This window comes from Canis lupus, chromosome 18 (assembly GCF_048164855.1).
Source record: "Canis lupus baileyi chromosome 18, mCanLup2.hap1, whole genome shotgun sequence".
Lineage (NCBI taxonomy): Eukaryota > Metazoa > Chordata > Mammalia > Carnivora > Canidae > Canis > Canis lupus.
The window spans coordinates 41661299-41681909 of NC_132855.1; the positions used below are offsets into that span (position 1 = coordinate 41661299).

Below are 20611 nucleotides of genomic sequence, written 5' to 3' on the forward strand. Positions count from 1 at the left end.
GGACACCTGCACCCCGATGTTTCTAGCAGCAATGGCCACGATAGCCAAACTGTGGAAGGAGCCTCGGTGTCCAACGAAAGATGAGTGGATAAAGAAGATGTGGTTTATGTATACAATGGAATATTACTCAGCTATTTGAAATGACAAATACCCACCATTTGCTTCAACGTGGATGGAACTGGAGGGTATTATGCTGAGTGAAGTAAGTCAGCCGGAGAAGGACAAACATTATATGTTCTCATCCATTTGGGGAATATAAATAATAGTGAAAGGGAATATAAGGGAAGGGAGAAGAAATGTGTGGGAAATATCAGAAAGGGAGACAGAACGTAAAGACTGCTAACTCTGGGAAACGAACTAGGGGTGGTAGAAGGGGAGGAGGGCGGGGGGTGGGAGTGAATGGGTGACGGGCACTGGGGGTTATTCTGTATGTTAGTAAATTGAACACCAATAAAAAATAAATTAAAAAATAAAATAAAATCATATATTCTAACTGTTAATTACTGTTGAATAGAAAAGCTATGATTTTAGGATCAGTTATTTTCTGATTAATCAAATACTAAATCTTTCTTAACTGAAATAATATCATAACAGATGAGTGTTAAAGTTTTTCCACAGAGTGAATCACAATATTTGCAATAATTAATATATCTCCTATTGCCAATATCTAAACAATTTATTCTTTTTCTTGTTTTGTTGCATTGGCTGAAATTTTCAGAAACAGTTACACCTAATAGCAAGGAAAGTACTTATGCTCATTTCTGACTTTTATCAATATATTTTTTGTATTTTATAGTTAATAATGGCATTGACTGCAGGTTTGAAATTAATATTATTTATCGGATTAATGAAGTATAGTCATCTTCCTAATTTACTAGGTTTCCTTATATCAAGAATACATCATGGATCTAGTTATACAGATTTTCAGCATGTAAATATGATATTCTTCCTTTGATACTTTGATATGATAATATATATCAATTTAGACTTATCTATAAATTCTAAAATATAAGCCTTTTATGAATAATAAAACTTAAGTATAGTGTTGAATTCATTTGGTACTTAAAAAAAAAATTTGGTCTATATCTAATTTTCTAAATCTAATTTTCTCTAATGCTCTGTCAAATTTTGACATTAACGTTATGCCAGACAAAAAAGTGTATTTTAAAATGTTCTATCATTTTTCAATGCTAGGATTTTTAAAATCATAATATAAGGTTTATTTATTTGATTTTTGGAGGAATTTAATAACTCGTACCTTAAATTGTCTAAGCATAGCACTCTGTTAAAGAAAATTCTTTAACCTTTTCTATTTTATTTATGACTTTTAATTTATTCAGGCTTTCTATATCTTCTTGGGTTGATTTTAGTAATCAAAATTTTCCTTTAAAGTAACTTTATGGAGGCTTTAAAATTTTTTAATATTAAATTTTATGTCATATATTTTTAGGAGTGAATTTCATTATTTTATCTTTAATTATGACTTTGCCTACTTTGTTAGATTTTTAAATGAAGAAATTTTCAACTAAAATTTATACTGCTTTTGTATCCAAATAAATTAATTTGGGGTTCATATTTATTAATTTCATCATCTTGCTTTTGTAAGTAAATATCTTTCTTAGCTGAAATGGCTTCATATGGAAGATTTGAAATGTTATAAAAAATGAACTGAAAAAGTATAAATCTGTGGTTAAATTCAAATAAACTCATGCAAAAAACCCAATACTAATCTTAGGAGGGGTCAAAATAAAATAGAATTAAATTGAAAAATTTTATATACATGGAAAAGAAGTTGATTGCAATGAAAATAGTCTAGGAAACTAAAGTTATTTACTGATACTTGATTTTGTTAGGTTAAATGAAATTACTAAAAATTAAAGATATAGTGTTTGGTTTCCAAATAATCAAAGAGGAAAAAAATGAAATTAGAAACATAATTCAAATGAGGGCAAGAAAAGAAGAAAAAAGAGTCAAAAGATACAAAAGCAGACAAATAGAAAGCATAATAAGAGCTGATAGAAACAAATTTAATGGTTATTACATTAAGTGGACTTGGAAAAAACCTTAAAGATAAACATTATCTTTCTGAAATAAATAATAAATTCTAGCTCTTTGTTGTTCAGCAGACAAATCTAAAACATAAATAAATAGAAAGATTGACTATAAAAGAACTGAAATACATGCCAGGCATGTATTCAGATATCAACCAAAGAAAGTATATCTTTAGGTAGTATATCTTTTTAGTATATAAGGCCAAAATTCCATCCACTATTGAAATTTTAAAAATAAATTTAGCAGGAAAATGTAACTATTCTAAACTGGTACCTAAGAACAGGTTATCTATCCTTATTTATTTATAGCAAAACTGAAAAATTTAACAGAATTATAAGGATAAATGAACAAATATACTATAGGGGAAATCTTGATATACTTCTCTCAATAATTGCTAGATCAAAACAGAAAAAATCACTAAGGATATGTAGACTGTTTAAACAACTCAAAGTTAATACAAATTGTATCCAATGGACACCAGGGACCCTCCCCGCAAACTGCAGAATACACAAGCATTTAAAGTAGGGGTCACCAAACTTTCTCTACAAAAGGCCAGATGATAAATATTTTAGACTTTGCAGGACATACAGTTTCTACCACAACTGGTCAACTCTACCATTGTAGTGTAAAAACAGCCACAGAAAACATATAAACAGAGGAATTTGGTTGTATTCCAATAATTGATTTAGAGAAACAAATGGCTGGCTGGATTTAGCCTGTGTGCCATAGTTTCCTGATCTCTGTTCTAAAGCATACATGGAACATTAATGAATATTACCACCTAACCAAAGCAAGATTCAACCAACTTTAAGGTATTGATATCATATAAGTAACATTATTTGAAAAGAATACAGTTAAGTTAGTTGTCAGCAATAAAAAGTTAAATGAAAAATCACTTTTATTTGAAAATTTAAAGAAACACTGAGTCAGAAAGAAATTGTTGTAAATTTAAAAATATTTTGAAATGAATAATGATGAAAATACCTATCAAATCTTGTAGAAAGCAACTAAGATGTATATAGGAAAAAAAGGTTAGTATTTAATGTATATATTAGAAAATATAAAAGGCTTAACTTATTTGAGCATCCAAGTTAAAGGCTTAACTTAGGGATCCCTGGATGACTCAGTGGTTTAGCACCTGCCTTTAGCCCAGGGTGTGATCTTGCAGTCCTGGGATTGAGTCCCACATGGGGCTCCCTGCATGGAGCCTGCTTCTCCCTCTGCCTCTCTCTCTACCTGTCTCTCTCTCTCTCTCTCTCTCTCATGAATAAATAAATAAAATATTTTTTTAAAAAAAGGCTTAACTTAGTTGACATCCAAGTTAAGAATTGAAGATTGATGCCAAAGTAATCAATAAAAATAAAAACAGGGACACCTGAGTGGCTCAGTGGTTGGGCGGCTGCCTTGGGCTTAGGTCCTGATCCCCGGATCTAGGATCGAGTCTTGCATCAGGCTCCTGCAAAGAGCCTGCTTCTTCCTTTCTCCCTCTGCCTATGTCTCTGCCTCTCTCTCTCTCTCTCTCTCTCTCTCTCTCTGTCTCTCATGAGTAAATAAATAAATCTTTAAAAGAGAAAAGAAAAATAAAAACAAAGATGAAGGCATCACAATCCCAGATTTCAAGTTATACTACCAAGACATAGAAATCAAAATAGTATGGTACTAGCACGATGGGTCAGGATCAATGGAACAGGACAGAGAACACAGAAAAAAAAAAAAACTTATATGATTAATTAATCTATGATAAAAGAAGCAAGAATATACAATAGAGGAAAAGACAGTCTTCAGTAAGTGGTGCTGGGAAAACTGGACAGCTACATGCAAAAGAATAAAACTGGACCTCTTTCTTATACTATACACAAAAATAAACTCAAAATGGATTAAGGACCTAAATGTAAGACTTGAAAATAAAACTCCTTAAAGAAAGCATAGGCAGTAATTTCTTGGACATTGGCCTTAAAAACATTTTTTCTGTATAGGACTCCTCAGGCAAAGAAAATAAAAGCAAAAACAAACTATTGGGAGTATACCAAAATAAAAAGCTTTTGAACAATGATGTTCATCAACAAAACAACAAGGCATCAACAAAACAAAAAGGCAATCTATTGAGTGAAAGAAGATATTTGCAAATGATATATCTGATAAGGGGCTATATGCAAAATATATAAAGAATTTATACAACTCAACATAAAAAATCAATCCAATTAAAAATAGGCAAAGGACTTGATAGACATTTTTCCAAAGAAAAAATACAGATGGCCAACAAACATGAAAAGATCTTCAACATCACTCATCATCAGAGAAATACAAATCAAAACCACAATGAGATATCACCCTATACCTGTCAGAGTGACTAAAATAAAAAAAAAAGTGTTGGGGGATCCCTGGGTGGCGCAGCGGTTTAGCGCCTGCCTTTGGCCCAGGGCGCGATCCTGGAGACCCGGGATCGAATCCCACATCGGGCTCCCGGTGCGTGGAGCCTGCTTCTCCCTCTGCCTGTGTCTCTGCCTCTCTCTCTCTCTCTGTGTGACTATCATAAATAAATAAAAATTAAAAAAAAAAGTGTTGGTAAGAATATGAGAAAAAAAGGAACTCTCATGGACTGTTGTAGGAATATAAGCTGGTGCAACCACTGTGGAAAAAATATACAGGATCTTCAAAAAATTAAAATAAAATATTATATGATCCAGCAATTCCACTACTGCAAATTTACCCAAAGAAAACAAAAACACTAACTCACCCCTATGTTTATTGCAGCATTATTTACATTGTCCAAGATATGAAAGCGACTTAAGGGTCCATAAATAGATGAATGGATAAAGAAGATGTAGTATACATATACAATGTAATTTTAACCATAAAAAGAATGAGATCCTGCCATTTGCCACAATACATATGGACTTAAGGAGGTATTGTGCTAAGTGAAATAAGTCAGGTGAGAAAGACAAGTGCCATCAGATTTCAATTTTATGTGGAATCTAAGAAACAAGATAAATGAACAAACAAAACCAGAAACAGACCCATAAATACAGAGAACTAGTGTTTACCAGAGAGGAGATAGCTAAGGAGATGGGTAAAATAGGTGAAAGGGATTAAGAGATGCAAACTTCCAGTTAAAGAATGGATAAGTCATGGAGATGAAGATGTATTATGGGAAATATAGTCCAAAATATTGTAATGGCTTTGTATGGTGACAGATGGTGACCCCACTTATTATGGTGAACATAACTTAATACAGTTGTCAAATTACTGTGTTATGCTCCTGACACTAATATAGCATTGTAAACTATACTTCTACAAAAAATAATTTTAAAAAAGGATCAGATTGTCAAATAAGACTGACACAAGAGATCAAACTTTATTAAAAATATCAAGGATGCAAATAATCAAAAAGCATAGTTAATCTGTGGAAAAGTCTAGCACTTCTTCTTCAGTGGGCATTCTCAGATCTTTTTAAAAAACTATATCGGAAATTCTTTGGCCCAAAGCACCCATACTGAAGGAGCTTCTTAGGTCATAAATCATCTGTGCTTTATACTCAGATAGTTATAGCTTATACGGTATTTTTCAGGCCATCATATCCTATAAATCTATAGACTCCAGGTTCCTTATGCAATTCTAAATAGCCAGGCACACCTGCTAAAAAGCCTTTCATAACAAGGCCTCTCCTTCTAAAAAACCATTTAGTCTGTTTGCTATGAAGTCTGTCACTGGTATGTTTACAAGGAGATTAAACTAGGGTGTTTGCCTTCTTTCATTTCCAGGGCATCTCCTCCTCTGGCCAGGAGAGCAAATGCATTGCAGACCTGTTGTTTTTAATAATTTATTTCTCAAACAAAACAAAACAAAACAAAAAACAAAACCAATATCAATAAAACTGATAAACTTCTGGCAAGATTAACAAAATAAAAACAAATAAAGAAGACAAAAATAATCACTACCAAAAAGACACAAGTACAGATATGAATACAGGATAAAAGGATAATAAGAGCACATTTGCTACCATTTTATGCCAATATATCAGAAATCATTTTTAAAATATCAGAAATCTTAAATTGAACGGACATGATCCTAGAGGAGAATCTTCAAACATGCAAATAATAAAAGAGAAACATGAAAAGGATTGATTGGAGCTATGAATGTTATTAACTGAGAATTTAAGACTGAAAAGAAGTGAGAATAAAGGCAACAGAATGGAATGATTTTTGTTATATGCTCAGTCAATGTAGAAACGAAACAACTAACAAAAATCAGGAGGCAAAGGAAAATGAAGGTGCAAAATGCAATCAGCAAGATTCAATGGATACAACTTACGGCTGAGAAATCAAGTAGTTGGAATAGTGACGTATCACAAATATAAACACCACTAAGATCATACTATTGAGTAAAATTTTGCAATGAAATTACCAGTGGAGGGTAGAAGTCGTAAATTAATTTTATCGTAGCACATAGTTTGGAGCAGATAGTTAAGGGCTAATGAAGACGGGAACTGAGGGCATTTTTTTTTTTTTATTTTAATGATAGTCACAGAGAGAGAGAGAGAGGCAGAGACATAGGCAGAGGGAGAAGCAGGCTCCATGCACCGGGAGCCCGATGGGATTCGATCCCGGGTCTCCCGGATCACGCCCTGGGCCAAAGGCAGGCGCCAAACCGCTGCGCCACCCAGGGATCCCAACTGAGGGCATTTTGAGTGAAATTGCAAAGTACTCAGTAGAAATGAAATACAGGGGGATCCCTGGGTGGCTCAGCGGTTGAGTGCCTGCCTTCCGCCCAGGGCATGATCCTGGAGACCCGGGATCAAGTCCCACATCAGGCGCCCTGCATGGAGCCTGCTTCTCCCTCTGCCTATGTCTCTGCCTCTATCTCTCTCTCTCTGTGTGTCTCTCATGAATAAATAAATAAAATCTTAAAAAAAAAAAGAAATGAAAATACAAAGAAACATCAGACAGCTGGAATAAAAAGCAAAGAAAACACCTAGTGAAGGATACATTTTAAAAATAGGAGACTTCTGGTTTCCAGTCTGATTTTCATAAAGATCTTGAAAGTAGTCATTCTGCCCTCCCAACAACAAAAACAAACAAACCAAACTCAACAACTTTTCTTAGATCCACTAGATAACTGATGTTACAGGGTAAACTGATAGGCGGAAAAATAAACAGGTGAATACAGAGCATCACAACTTACCAGGAGCAGAGGACCAGGAACAGAAGCTCAGAAGAATGCCAGGAACTGGTAGGAACACCTAAATGTGAATCGACTCATTGATGAAGACTGAGCATGAGCTAGTTTGAGAGGTTAAAAACTCCTGGGGCCCAACCTTACAAAGTTAAATGTAGTTTTACATTATGATCCAGCATTCATGCTCCTATAAGTTTACCCAATGAGATAAAAATTTATGTCAAAACAAAAACCTACACACAAATCTTTATAGCAGCTTTATTTATATTTGCTAACAATTGGAAGCTACCAAAATGTCCTTTGGTAAGTGAATGAATAAACAAACTGGTTCCATTCCATAGAATGGAATATTATTAGCAATAAGAACAAATGAGCTATCAAACCACTAAAAGATATGGAGGATCATTAAATGCATATTGCTAAGTGAAAGAAGCCATTCTGAAAAGGATACATCTTGTGATTCTAACTACATGACATTCTGGAAAAGACAAAACTATAGAGACAGTAAAAGAATCAGGATTAGGAGTTTGAGGGGTGAGAGAGAGGAATAGATAGGTAGAACACAGTGGATTTTTAGGTCAGTGAAACTATTTTGTATGATATTCTATTGGTGGACACATAACATGATATATTTGTCAAAATCTACTGAATGTACAACACAAAGAATGAACCTCACTGTAAACTTCAGACTTTAGTTAATAATAATGGACCAACCTTTGACAGATGAATGGATAAAGATGTAGTATATAGAGACAATGGAATATTACTCAGCCATCAGAAAAGGATGAATATTAGGACCCTTGAGTGGCTCAGTGGTTGAGCAGCTCCCTTCAGCTCTGGGAGTGATCCTGGAGTTCTGGGATCAAGTCCCACATTGGGCTCCCCCTAGGGAGCCTGCTTCTCCCTCTCCCTCTGCCTATGTCTCTGCCTCTTTATGTCTCTCATGAATAAATAAATAAATCTTTTTAAAAAGGAAGAAAAGGATGAATATTTACCATTTACTTTGATGTGGATGGAACTGGTGAGTATTATGCTGAGTGAAACTAGTCGATTGGAGAAAATTCTCATACAGTCTCACTCATATATAGAGTATAAGAAATAGTGAAGAGGACCATAAGGGAAACTGAGTGGGGAAAAATTAAAGAGGAAGGCAAACCATGAGAAACTGCTAACTCTGGGAAACAAACAGAAAGTTGCAGAAGGGGAGGTGGGTGAGGGGATGGGGTAACTGGGTGACAGGCACTAAGGAGGGTATGTGATGGGATGCCATTGGGTATTATTGCATTGGCAAATGAATTTAAATAAAATTTAAAAAGGAAGTAAATTTAAAAATGGACCAACATTAATTAATTGCATCAAGTATACCACACTAATGGAAAATGTAATAATAGGGGAAATTATGTGCAGGAGAAAAGGGGATACATAGGAACTCTCCATATTGTCTGCTCTATATTTCTATAAAACCAAAAATTTTTGAAAAAAATCAATTAATTAAAAAAGCAGACTAAACAATGTAACACACTATAAATGGATTCAAACATATCTGTCACATCAGTGAATATAACTTGATTTAAATCACATGGGTTAAAAATGAGGTTTAAATAAGACAAAAAAATTATAAGAGATGGAGGAGTGAGTAGTAATTAAGCTGGACATACATATGAAGCCAGCAAAATACATACACTAGCTCTTTGCTTCAGTATCCAGTCTTCTCCAGGGCTTCCTAACTGGTGTTTTCCATGGAACATCTGGAGCTTCTAGAGTTTTTGAGACTATCTTTAGATAAAAAGGCAATTTACAAATTCAAAATTAGGTATTAAAGTGCTTATTTAGGATGAGAAAAGAAATGACAATAAAATACTGGAGCCTAGGAAATTCAAATCCCTTTTTTCTAAGGTCTTCAGGAAAGTTACCATAAATGCCTATCCTGATATGCTTCCTGGTTGTACCCAGGCTTCCTTCTCCCTTCCAAACACCTCTTAACTCTCAACAACACTCCATATTCACAGTGCTCAGCAAGTGAAAACCTCTGACTCTTACTCTCCATTAGCAGCACAGTGAGTCTGCCTCTGTCCTGTGACCATTATTTTTCAATAACTACAAGTCCACAGGACACAGGGATACAGGAAAATCTCTGTCAGCCTGGAGCTTCTCCACAACCATGAAGGACTTCATTCTTGACTCTGAGACACCAATTGTGGCTTCCCTTCTGGGTGACTAACGAAACCCTTCCTTTCTGGAAACACCTTCCCTCATGGTCTAATTGATTTAAAAACTTTTGTTCCCACTCCAGTGTTTTGTCTTTTTATTCTTGGCCCTCAGTTCTGGTTTACAATCCTTAAGTTCCATAGGGTTGTATTTCTTAAAGGATGATACAGTGGAGGTGGAAGATGGTCTTTAGGTCTGTTAGTTTAAGGAGATGATAAGGAAAATGAGTCCTGAGAGGGAAGTAGCTGCAAGATATTGATCTCAGGGCTTTCCTTCTATTAAGTTTGACCTCTAAATCCGTCTCCTGATTAGGAGTATACCGAACTTGTCTTTTTGTTTACCTAGAGTTGTATGAAAACAAAACCTTACCTAGCTTTATTATATGTTAGGTTCTATAAAGAGAAAAAAAATCAATTCTGATGCTTAATTCATGTGATATCTTTAGGAGGTACAATATACTTGAACTTTTTTTCTTTTTCAAGAAGGTTACATCAATGGTGTATTTTTCTGAAAAGCTTTGAATGTCTTTGTCTTTATATGTGAGGAAGAACATAGTTGGGATATCATTCCCCTCCAGTTCATATAGACATTATTCAATTGCCTTTGTCATTTTATTTTATTACTCATTTATTTTTTTATTTCCTTTTCCCCCCAAATTTTTATTTCAATTCCAGTTAGTTAACATATAGTGCAATATTGGTTTCAGGGGTAGAATTAAGCGGTTCATTACTTATATACAAAATCCAGTGCTCATCATAAAAAGTGCCCTCCTTAATACCCATCACCCATCTAGCCCATCCTCCACTTACCTCCTTCCATCAACCTTGGTTTGTTCCTTCAGTTTGTTCTCTACATTAAGAGTCTTTTATGGTTTATTTCACTCTCCCACCCCCATCCCGCATATGTTCATATGTTTTGTTTCTTAAATTCCACATATGAGGGAAATCATATGGTATTTGTGTTTCTCTGACTGACTTATTTTGCTTAGCATAATATACTCTAGCTCTAATCACATTATTGAAAATGGCAAGATTTCATTACTTTTGATGACTGAGTAATGTTCAATTGTATATATATGCCACATCTTCTTTATCCATTTATCAGTTCATGGACATTTAGGCTCTTGCCATAGTTTGGCTGTTGTTGATAATGCTGCTATAAACATCAGGTACATGTATCCCTTAGAATCTGTATTTTTGTATCATTTGGGTAAATAGTAGTTCAATTGCTGGATGGTAGGGAAGTTTTATTTTTAACTTTTTTGAGGAACCCCCATACTGTTTTCCAGAGTGGGTGCACTAGTCTGCATGAGGGATTCCCTTTCTCCAGCACCTGTTGTTTCTTGTGTTGTTAATTTTAGCCATTCTGACAGGTATGAGGTGATAACCACAGTTTTGATTTGGATTTCCCTGATGATCAGTGATGTTGAGCATCTTTTCATGTGTCTGTTGACCATCTGGATGTCTTCTTTGGAAAAATCTCTATTCATGTCTTCTGCCCAGTTTTTAACTGGATTATTTGTTTTTGGGGTATTGAGTTTGATAAGTTCTTTACAGATTTTGGAGACTAACCTTTCATCAGATATGTAATTTGTAAATATCGTCTCCTATTCTTTGGGTTTCCATTTAGTTTTATTGACTGTTTCCTTCACTGTGCAGAAGGTTTTATCTTGATGAAGCCCCAGTTGTTCACTTTTGCTTTTGCTTGCCTTGCCTCCAGTGATGTGTCTAGTAAGAAATTGCTCTGGCTGAGGTCAAAGAGGTTGCTGTCTGTGTTCTTCTCTGGGATTTGGATGGTTTCCTGTCTCATATTTAGATCTTTCATCATTTTGAATTCATTTTTATGTATAGTATAAGGAAGCATTCCTTATTCCTATATTCCTATACCATTCCTATTCCTATATTCCTATATCAATAAGGAATATTCCTTATTCCTATACCATTCTTCTGCACGTGGTTGTCCAGTTATCCCAACATTATTTGTTAAATAGACTTTTTTCCTATTGAATATGTTTTCCTGTTTTGTTGGAGATAGTTGTGGGTCCATTTTAGGGTTTTCTATTCTGTTCCATTAATCTATGTGTCTATTTTTTGCACCAGTACCATACTGTCTTGGTGACTACAGCTTTGTAATATAGCTTGAAGTCCAGAATTGTGAAACCTCCACTTTGCTTTTTTTTCAGTGTTGATTTGGCTATTGGGGGTCTTCTGTGATTCCATACAAATTTTAGGATTGTTTGTTCTGTCTTTGTGAAAAATGCTAGTAGTATTTTGATAAGGATTATATTAAATGTGTAGATTGCTTTGGGTAGTGTAGACATTTTAACAATGTTTGTTCTTCTAATCCATGAGCTTGGAATGTTTTTCCATTTTTGTGTGTGTCCTATTCAATATCTTTCATAAGTGTTCTGTAGTTTTTAGAATATAGATCTTTTACCTCTCTGGTTAGGTTTATTCCTAGGTTTCTTATGATTTTTGGTGCAGTTGCAAATGAAATTGAATCCTCAATTTCTTTTTCTGCCACTTCATTATTGATGTACAGAAATGCAACAGATTTCTGTACATTGGTTTAATATCTTGTGAGTTTACTGAGTTCATGTATTAGTTCTAGCAGTTTTTTGGTGGAGTCTTTCAGGTTTTCTGCATAGAGTCTTATGTTGTCTGCAAATGGTGGAAGTTTGACTTCTTCCTTGCTGTTTTGGATTACGTTTATTTCTTTCTATTGTCTGATTGCTGAGGCTAAGACTTCCAGTACTTAAATAGTAATTTAAATAGTAATGGTGAGAGTGGACATCTTTGTCTTGTTCCTGCCAATAGAGGAACAAGAGTTTTTTTCCCATTGAAGATATTAGCTGTGAGTCTTTCATTTATGGCCTTTATGATGTTGAAGTATGTTCCATCTGTACCTATTTTGTTGAGGGTTTTTATCAATAACGGATGCTGTATTTTGTCAAATGCTTTCTCTGCACCTATTGAGAGGATTATATGACTCTTTTCTCTTTTTATTAATGTGGTGTATCATGTTGGTTGATTTGCAAATACTGAACCACCCTTGCAGTCCAGGAATAAATGCCACTTGATCGTGGTGAATAATTCTTTTAATGTACTGTTGGATTTGATTTGCCAGTATCTTGTTGAGAAATCTCGCATCCACATTCATAAGGGATATTGCCCTATAATTCTTTCTAGTGGGGTCTTCCTCAGGTTTTGGAATAGGGTAATTCTGGCCTTGTAGAAAGTGTGGAAGTTTTCTTTCCATTTCTATTTTTTGGAACAATTTGAGAAGAACGGGCTTTAATTGTTCCTTAAATGTATGGTAAAATTCCCCTAGTAAGCCATTTGGTCCTGAACTTTTGCTTGTTAGGAGATTTTTGATTAATGATTCAATTTCTTTGCTAGTTATGGGTCTGTTCAATTTTTCTATTGCTTCCTGTTTCAGTTTTGGCAGTTTGCATGTTTCTAGGAATTGGTCCATTTCTTCCAGATTTCCCAGTTTGCTAGCATATAATTTTTCATAATACTCTCTTATAATTGTTTGTATTTCTGTGGTGTTGGTTGTGATCTTCCCTTTCATTTGTGATTTTATTTGTATCCTTTCTCTTTTCTTTTTGATAAGTCTGGCTACGGTTTATCAATTTTATTAATTCTTTCAAAGAACCAGCTCTTAGTTCCATTAATCTTTTCTACTGGGTCTTTTGTTGTTGTTGTTTCTGTATCATTTATTTCTGCTCTAATCTTCATTATTTCCCTTCTTCTGCTGGCTTTAGACTTTATTTGCTGTTTCTTTTCTAGCTCTATTAGGTGTAAGGTAAGATTGTGTATTTGAGACTTTTCTTATTTCTTGTTGTAGGCCTATATTGCATTTTACTACCCTCTTTTGACTGCCTTTGCTGCACCCCAAAGGTTTTAGACTGTTGTGTTTTCATTCATTTGCTTCCATGTATTTTTTAAAAATATATTTATTCATTATAGAGAGGGTGCGCATGAGCTCTCATATGTGGGAGGGGCAGAGGGAGAGAATTTTCAAGCAGACTCCCTGCTGAGCATGGATCCCCAACACAGGGCTTGATCTCATGACCCATGAGATCATGATGTGAACCAAAATCAAGAGAGTTTGATGGTTAACTGACTGAGTCATCCAGGTGTCCCTTCCATGTACTTTTTTGTTTTAATTCCTGGTTAGCCTATTCATTCTTAGTAGTATATTCTTTAACCTCCATGTATTTGTGGTCTTTCCAATTTATTATTATTATTATTATTATTATTTTTGATGGCTGACTTCAAGTTTCTGAAGATATGCTTCATATGTTCTCAGTCTTTTTATACTTCTTGAGGGCTGATTTGTGATCCAGCATGTGATCTATTCTGGAGAATGTTACATGTGTACTCAAAAAGAATGTGTATTCTGCTGCTTTAGGAAGAAATGTTCTAAATATATGTGCTAAGTCCATCTGGTCCAGTGTGTCACTGAAAGCCATTGTTTCTTTGTTAATTTTTTGCTTAGATGATTTGTCCATTGCTGTGAGTGGGGTCTTAAGGTCTCCTACTATTATTATATTATTATCAATGAGTTTCTTTATGTTTGTTATGAGTTGATTTATATATTTAATGCTCCCAAGTTGGGGGCATAAATATTTATAAATGTTATATCGTCTTGATGCATAGACCCCCTAATCATGATATTATGCACTTCTTCATCTCTTGTAACAATCTTTGGTTTAAAATCTAGTTTGTCTGATATAAGTATGGGCACTCTGGCTTTCTTTTGACATCCATTAGCATCATAGACAGTACTCCATCCCTTTACTTTTAATTTGCAGGTGTCTGTAGGTCTAAAATGAGTCTCTTATGGGTGGCATATAGATGAGTCTTGGTTTTTTTCCTCCATTGTGTTATCCTATGTCTTTTGATTGAAATATTTAGTCCATTTACATTCAGAGTGATTACTGAAATATATGAACTTAGTGCGATTGTGCTACCTGTAAAGTTGGTGTTTCTGATGATGTTCTCTGTTCCTTTCTAGTATTTGTTGATTTTGTTCATTTTTCCCCACTCAAAGAGTTCCCTTTAATATTTCTGGCAGGGCTGGTTCAGTAGTGACAAACTCCTTTAGTTTCTGTGTGTCTGGGAAACTCATTATCTCTCTTTCTATTCTGAATGACAGCCTTGGAGGATAAAGTATTCTTGGCCATATATGCCTTTGTCATTTAGTGTCCCAGAGGAGAATTTTGCCTATTTCCAGCTAGATTCTCTTATATTGTAGTAATCTCTGAGTCTTTTCCATCAATGTACTTAGGAAGGCTTTCTGTCCTAGGCATGCCTATAATTCGAAGATGGCAATTTTCTTCTTGCTTTGTCTACCACTCTCTTTCTCTTCTTTTCACCCAGGAGAAGCTTACATAGGTCTTCCTTTTCTTTATTCATTTTATTTTGTCAGTTTCAATTCCACCATCTCTTTTCTTCATCCCATTTTCACTGAAATTCTAATACTTCATTTTGTAGTTTTATTACAATCTTAACTTATCTTGTCACTTATCCTTCTTTTCTGATTAGGTTCTACTTATCACAGTTCAATCTATTTGGATTTCTTTTTCATAAAGGCTTTATTTTCTAAAATATTTTTTCTGTCATAAATTATTTTTAGCAGTTTGCTTTAGTTTGAGTATTTAAAACTATGTTCCTTTTACATGAGTTTCTAGTGTGGTTTCATAGATCCTATGCTGATTGTAAGTTTTATGCCTTTTGGTATGAGAAAAGATCACTAAAGCCCATTAAAATAGTGTGTGCAGACTTCCCTTGGTTTTATTCACTGACACTATGCTTCACGTCCAGATTCCACCTCAGAGCCACAGCTGGGGATGGTTCTAAATGCAGAAAGCAGTGATCAGAGTTTAGCAGATAATAAACGACAAAGATTTGCTAGATTGACTTAAGGTGTTCTTATGTTCCCACTTCGAGATGTTTCCTGACATTCTGAACTGGAATAAAGAAATAAAGACAAAACAGAAAACCTCATGCTGTGGCTCTTTTCCTCCTAGGCTTGCCAATGGCATATATTTGGAAAACCGTAATTCCTATGATCCAATGTTCTGTGGTCATCCCCTTTCTCATCCCTCTCCATTTCCTTCTGCATTGTTTACTGGGAGTCACAATCTCTAATCGACTACATATAAAAGGAGTGCTGTTGATGAGAGATTGTGATATCCTGATTCTAAGATGGCCCTAAGATTCCCGTGCCTTCTGATATTCTCTGTCTTGTGTAGTTCCTTCCCACATTGGGTCAGGATCAGTCTGTGATACCAATAGCATATAGCAGAGGTGATGGGATGTAACATCTAGGATTCCAAAAGCTTCCATCTTGAGCATTCTCTCATTCTTTCTCTTTTCTGGGTTACTTCTGGATAATGCCAGTTTCCACATCTTACAGACACTGAGATAGCTCATGGAAAGAATGCTTTGGTGAGGAAGAGAATTCTCCAGAACGAGTCAAGCATTGAGATCACTGATGCCCTGGCTGACACCTTGACTGTAATCTGAGACTTGCAATGAAACTTGTCCAAACCACCCAGATGAGCTGCTTTCAGATTCCTGATACTCAGAAACTATGCACATATGGGCAGCAGTTTGCTTTTAATTTAATTCCTTCAGTTTTGTAGCTAGTGCAAATGTCTTTCAGACCCTGGTAACAGGTTTTCTAGCAATTTTAGTTTCAACATCATTATGAGTTTATTTTTCTGTATCTTCATAAATATTTTTGTGACCATTTCGTAAAATATATACTAGAACTCATTAAGCCAACTCAATTTTGTTTTTTTGTTTTTTTTAAAAGATTTTATTTATTTATTCATGAGAGACACACAAAGAGAGAGACAGAGACAGAGACACAGGCAGAGGAAGAATCAGGCTCCATGCAGGGAGCCTGACGTGGGACTCAATCCTGGGTCTCCAGGAACAGGTTTTGGGCTGAAGGCGGTGCTAAACCGCTGAGCCACCCGGGCTGCCCAGCCAACTCAATTTTGAACCAGAATTTCTATAATAAAATTAATTACATATGATTTCAATTATTTTAAGTTGACTAATGTTGATTTCATGGGTCAGTTTATGATATTTTGGTAAATGTTCCCCAACTACGATTGTCAATTTTTCTATTTCTTTTTTCAACTCCATCGGTTTTTGCTTCATTTATTTTGAGACTTTTTTGTTTGGTTCCATATTTAGCATCATTACATGTTTCTGGTAGGTTGATCCTTTTATCATTATGTAATGTCCCTCTTTCTTTCTACTCATTTTTTTTCCTCTGAAATCTGTGATCAGACATTAGTCTAATTATTACTTTAAAAAATAATATTTATTTTTATTTTTTTGCGAAGTTTCTCAAAATTTTTTATTTTATTTTATTTTTTTAATAATAAATTTATTTTTTATTGGTGTTCAATTTGCCAACATACAGAATAATATTTATAGTGACAAATGAGAGCTACACTTGTGATGAGCATAGAATAACATTTAGACTTGTTGAACCACTGTGTTGTATACCTGAAACTAATGTAATATTGTGTGTCAACTATCCTTCAAAAAAATTAAAAATAAAATTAATGTTTAAGTGGTATCTTTTCCATCTTTTTACTTTCAACCTACCAATATCATTGATGTTTCCTGTAAACAGTATATAGTTGGGTCATTTTTTTAAGCCACTCTATCTTTCACTCAGTATATTTAAACCATTTACATTTAACATAATTTTAACATGCTGCAACCAATCTGCCATTTATCATTTGTTTTTTGTTTGTTCTTGTTTTTCTTTCTCTATTTCTCTTTTCTTATCTTCTTTTGGGATATGTCAATATTTTTTTAGGGTTCCATACTGATTTATTTAAGGGATTTTTAGTATATATTTTTGCATAGTTTTCATAGTGATTGCTTTGAGTATTACAATATATACAGTCTACTGGTATCATTTTACCACTTCAAGCAAAGTATGGAAAGTTCATTTCCAGTTAAGTCCTTGACTTTCTCCATTTTAAAATATAGTCTTGAGTTTAGGTAGTATTATAGTTTTTATTTCAATCATCAAATATAATTTACAAAACTGATGAGAGAAAGAATTGGCTATTATATGTACCCTGATTTCTTCTCTTTCTGCTATTCCTTCTTTCTTCCTGGTACCTAAGATTCTTTCTTTTATAATTTCCTTTCTATCTGAAGTACTTACTTTAGCCAACCTTTAAAGGTAGGTCTGCTAACAAAAACAAACTAACAGAAACAAACAAAACAAAATAAAATAAAAAAAATAAGCAAAGTCTTAGTGTTCCTTTATCTGAAACGTCTTTATATCTCTTTAATTCCTACATGATAATATCACTGGATATAGAATTTACAGCTGAAAGTGATTTTATTTCACCACTTGAAAATTTTCCCAATTTCTTCTAGTCTCCATGATTTCAGACAAGAAATCCTCTGTCATACAAATTGATATTCCTTGTGAGCAATATGCCCTTTCTCTCTGGATGCATTCAAGACATTTTCCTTATCTTTAATTTCCAGAATTTTAATTATGATAGTATGTATTTCTTTGATTTATCTTGTTTGAAATTTGCTTTTTGAATTTGTAGCTTTATGCTTTTTCCAAATTTGGGAAGTTTCCATCTATTATTTCTTCAGATACTCTTTCAGGCTCATTGTTCCTCCTCTCTTTCTTGGATTCTTATGATATGAATGTTATCTTTTGTTATAGACCTACAGTCTCTTCATCTTTCTTTTCTTTCTTTCTTTCTTTTTTTTTCTTTCTTTCTTTCTTTCTCTTTCTTTCTTTCTTTCTCTTTCTTTCTTTCTTTCTTTCTTTCTTTCTTCTTCTCTTTCTTTCTTTCTTTCTTTCTTTTTCTTTCTTCTTTCTTTCTTATCAATTTTCATTTTTCAGATAAGGTGAATTCTATTCCTCTCTCTCAAATTCACTGATTCTGTGCTCTGTCATCTCCACTGTACTACTGAGTCCATATAGTGAATTTTTTTGTGTTTGTTATTACATTTTCCAGTTCTATAATGTCTCTAAAGCCATTTAAAATTGACTGATCAATTTTCTTTGTTGGTGGTGTCAGGCTTACAAGATGTCAAAGGGATTTCCATTAAATTCCACAGAAGAATGAGCCTATGTGGGCTGCTTTCTGTTGCTAGGTTAGAGATCAGGGAATAATGAGTCTGCTTTGACTTGTTTGGTGGAAGGGACATAAGACTCCCTGTTGCTGTATCATTCCTCTAGTGCTGGTTTCCCAAATCAGTTTACCAACTCACCACTTTTCAGAGTTTTCATTTGGTTGTCTCTTATGTTAATTCCAAGGATTGTATTTGTGCTTCACCAGAGAGGGGCAGAGAGAAATGAGTCTACACCATTTTATGAGTTTCATTAATCTATTCTTGATTTCTTGACAGACTTCCCTTGATGTGGTACCTGACATTATCAGTCCCTAGTAGAGTTAAACTATACTACCTATTTAGAAAATGTGTAGTGCTGGGCTATTCTTTGTGTAGAGGTGGGCCCTGGTTAGACCAAGGCATATTATATAAGAAATAGTAAACTAGTTATATGCTATTGATTGACTATTTATTGCTCAAAAAGGAAAAACATTGCTCAGTGAAAGAAATTTCCTAAATCGGATTAGATTAGATTAGATTTATCCATAAATTTTGAATGATTTATCTGTATAAAACTGTACAAACAGCAGTAAGAAAAGTTAGTGAAGAAGATCATGAGGAAAGAGAGGAAGAGAGGGAGGGAAGAAGGGAGCAGCGGCGAGATAGAGGGAGAGAGAGAGAGGTAAAGAGAGAGAGAGAGAGAGACAGATTGGGAAAAGCTCATTTGCAGAGTTCCCTAGAAACCTGAATATCTTTTCTTTATAGTTACCATTGATGTCTTCATAAAACAAGCACCCATCATCTGTACCTAATATCTCCAGAATGTGGCTTGGATAAGGGTTTGTCCCTCACAAAGAGAAAAGTCTCATTAATATATCACAGTACCAAAATAATTCACTATACCCAGAAACTCTAATAGGACACTATTTGGATACATTAAGCTATTCTTTTATCTTGACCTTTCTCTCCATTCAGGAACAAGATGGTGTGGCATCCATAGGAATGGGAGTTTACAACAGAAAATCAGGAAAAGATTTTGTCATTTCAAAAGCCTGGGCCTTGAGATAACTCAGAACACAGAAAAAGAATGTGGTAAATTAGAGTTAGATTTCCTACTCCTAGAAGAAATGCAAGGCTTTAGACAGTCATATGTCATGGGAGCAACCTGACATCCAAGAATGGGACTGAGATTTCAGGAACAGAGCAAAATCTGGCAACACCTTATAAATAGGATGAAAGGATGATTCAAAGGGATTTGTGTGGGCTGGCAGCTGGGGACCAGATCTAAACAAGGAAGTCTCAGAAGGGTATACACAGTTGTTAATAAACATGGGAGTCAAGAGAGCTCCTTCTAATGCTCTGGAACTCCCGCATCTTACATATAACCCCAGGGAAAGTTTAGGTGAATTCTTATTTGCTGAGATTACATTTTTATGACCTGTTGGAGAAAAACTTAGAAGAAAATGTTATCGTTACCTTTGAAGTCTTCTGTGTGCTTCATTCTTCAGATGTAACTACTTTCATAATGCTGTGTTCATTTTTCTACTGTTTTTCTTTTTAATTTTACCACATATGCAGGTGTCCCTAAATAAATTTTTATTTTTCATGTTTTTGAATTTTACATAAATTTTACAGTAACTATACTGTATTTATTCTTCAGTAATGTTTTTCACTTAACATTTATATTCCTGACTTTCATCCACGGTGATGCAATTTGAATTAATTCATTTTCACTGCTGGATAGTATTCTATTATATGAATACATGGCAATTATTCATCCATTTTCTTTCCCGAAAGCACTTGGATCATTTTTAGATTTTGGCCATTACAAATGATATTACTATGAACTTTCTTAACATATCTCTTCATGGACATATTAAGAGGTTCCCATAAGCAAATCTAAGAATAGAAGTGCTTGATATCCATTAGGGTAGATCAGGTGCTGATATAAACTACTCCAAAATCTCAGTGACTGATCACTATAAACATTACTTCTCATTCACTCCAAGTTACATGTGAATATTGTTGGTTGATTCTCTTAGGCAGAT

General features: G+C 34.4%; 1 protein-coding gene across 35 annotated transcripts in view; it reads right to left on the reverse strand.

Annotated features, from left to right (window-relative positions):
* The window catches only part of GNGT1 (G protein subunit gamma transducin 1), a 340161-nt gene that overhangs the window by 48473 nt on the left and 271077 nt on the right, over positions 1-20611 (reverse strand). For 17 of the 35 annotated variants that reach the window (XM_072784137.1, XM_072784136.1, XM_072784141.1 and 14 more), the window contains 2 exons: positions 8910-9003; positions 7234-7291 (listed from right to left, as the gene is read on the reverse strand). The exons of 15 other annotated variants lie outside the window; for them this stretch is intronic. The gene's annotated coding sequence lies outside the window, so the exon portion shown is untranslated. The remainder of the gene's footprint in view (positions 1-7233; positions 7292-8909; positions 9004-20611) is intronic. 3 more of the 35 variants (XM_072784164.1, XM_072784160.1, XM_072784158.1) reach the window with 1 other exon arrangement.